This window comes from Arachis ipaensis, chromosome B08, assembly GCF_000816755.2.
Source record: "Arachis ipaensis cultivar K30076 chromosome B08, Araip1.1, whole genome shotgun sequence".
In the NCBI taxonomy this organism is placed as follows: Eukaryota; Viridiplantae; Streptophyta; class Magnoliopsida; order Fabales; family Fabaceae; genus Arachis; species Arachis ipaensis.
Genome location: NC_029792.2, coordinates 27,007,027 through 27,009,623, shown reverse-complemented (window position 1 = coordinate 27,009,623; position 2,597 = coordinate 27,007,027).

Genomic DNA, 2,597 nt, shown 5'->3' with positions numbered 1-2,597 from the left:
TTTATTATAGACTTCTTGTTTATGATTTATAATATTTTTTCCAAAAAATTCTTTATATAGAATTATCATTATATATAATATCTTATCATAAGCTGTTGTTTTTGTTGCTAATTCTTCTATTATTTGGTTTTCTATTGATGTCATCATATAATCTCTTATAGCTCCTTTAGTATGAAACTCTATGTAATTCCAAATATCTCTTCCAGATAATTCATTAAGTTTTGGATTAGTAAAGGCTTCTAATAAGAAGGAATTCAACCAGTTTTTGAAAATTTCTTTTTCATTCTTTTTACAGTCTAAATCGAGCATTCTTTCTCCTTCCATTTTCTGGATTTTAGGAACGTATTTTGATGGTGTTTTTGTATATTTTGAATCTTTATTTATAAATCCTTTTTTAAAAGTATAATTATCAAAACCTATTTCCCATTTAAATTGAGATTGATTATCCCTAGATGTTCCAGCTTCATTTTTTACTTGTATTGGAATTGCTAGTTCTTCGTCACTTGAATAATCTAGGATGTGTTCTTCATTTTCTATATTTTCAGAATTTACTAATTCTTCTTATATCTGAAATCCCTGTTCCATAATATTATTTTCTTGAGCCATTTTTAATTGTTTAAAAAGTATTGTAACTTCTTCTAATTTTTCTTCAATATTCATAATTTTAGTGGTGGTTTTACTTTTAAATCTGTTATGTTGATTATATTTTGAAATTTTTCTTCTTTAGGATTTTCTTTTTCCTTATTTCTTTGAAATTTTATAGATACTAATATTTCTTCAAGCATATCTACTATAGAATTTAATTGTGGGTTAAAAGTATGATAAAGATGTGGGGGATCATTTCCATGGTAACATTTCTTAGAAATTCCGTGTGAAAAATAAGTTTTTTCAGGTTTTTGAAGTCCTTCAATAAAACTTATAGTAAAATAAAGATTTTGAGAAAAATCATTTTGTATTGATTTTAAGAATTCGGTGTCATTACAATTAACATTAGTTAAAATCATTAATTTTTGATCTATTAATTTTGATAATTTAATTATTTCTTCTCTTAAATCTTCTAATTTACTTTTTTCCATTAGGTGACGTTTTTCTTTGTGAAGAGCTACGGTTTTAAGTGAAAAGTGTGGCTTTAAAAAGTGTGGTTTAAGTAAACAAATCTTTAAATCTGTACAGATTTAGATCTGTACCATATAATTTTCTTTATTGTAATCATTATATTTATTTTCGCATTATTATTATTAATAAATCCCTAGTTCATATATATTTTCACTACCCTTTGTTTATTTCTTTTAGTTTTTAGTATCATGAACTTCAGCACAAGTTAAATCAATTGGTATTTGGATGTGGTTTTTCACTAAATCTATTTATACAAATCACTTTGCTTTTCAGATTCCTCCTAACCTTATCATTCCAACAAGCGGTTTGTCATCTAGGTCACAATTGAGCTGAGAATTCAAAATTTAAATTTGGACACGGCAATTTATTTTTAAAAAATGTTACGTGCACATCAAAATAAAATCTATTATCAAATATGTTAACATATATTTATAAATACATGTGTTATTTAAGTTATTTTTAATATATATATTTTGTATTTTAAAATCCTTCCATCTAGACCTTCTTCTGATTTTTTTAGTCCAACATATGTTTTATGTGGACGCTTTTGAACATGCGTTTAATTGCTATTGATAATGAGTATAAAAAAATATAATAACATCCAATTAAATGTTATCATATAGACTAAACTAAGTTTTTTTAGGTGACAAAAAATAATTCTATTAAAAACATTTTACGTGTTTTAAAAATTAAAATATTTCAATATTTTTAGTTATTAATCTCGCCTATATATATTATGATTGAAATCAATTACTAAATTTACTAGAACAATTAAGTTCTTGAAACACTTGAAATGTATCCAATCCTATTTGTCCACCTGACAATATTAGATTAGATATCAAATCAATCCATTATGATGGCAAAAACTGAAAACGTACCTTTAGAAAATGCAACTTTGATGTAATCCACTGATATCAATTCATTAGAATTACATGATGCGTTTTCTGTTAAGACACATAATGGCATGCAGCACACACTAAAACTAGGGAAATGCTAAGACATGTCAAGCAATAATGCATTAGAAGGCATCATAAGGATAAAGAAAGGAAGAAAGAGAGCCAAAGAAAAAAAAGAAGAAAAGCTAACCAACCAAGAAAATGACCATTAAAGATTGTTCAAAACTGACTAAACGACATGGATACAAACAATGCAATTGAAATGGCACTACTCCCTGGCTCACTGTATGAAATGTGGACTAAGGGATCCAAACTGAAATTTCAGCCACAACGTCCATTTTCCTTTTCATCATGTTGTCGTACACCGTACCTTTGGTACAGTAACTTTCACATCCTCTTTTTTATCCCTTAATTTTATTATTTCTCCAGATTCTTTAGTTATCATTGTCCTTTTTAAAAAGATAACCAATAATACTCCTACCTTCCCAGCAGTATTTTATTCATTTAGTAAAATTTTTATTACTCAGAAGTAGTTTATTAAATTTAATTTTTAAAAGATAATTTTTTTAAAATCTGTATCGTAAA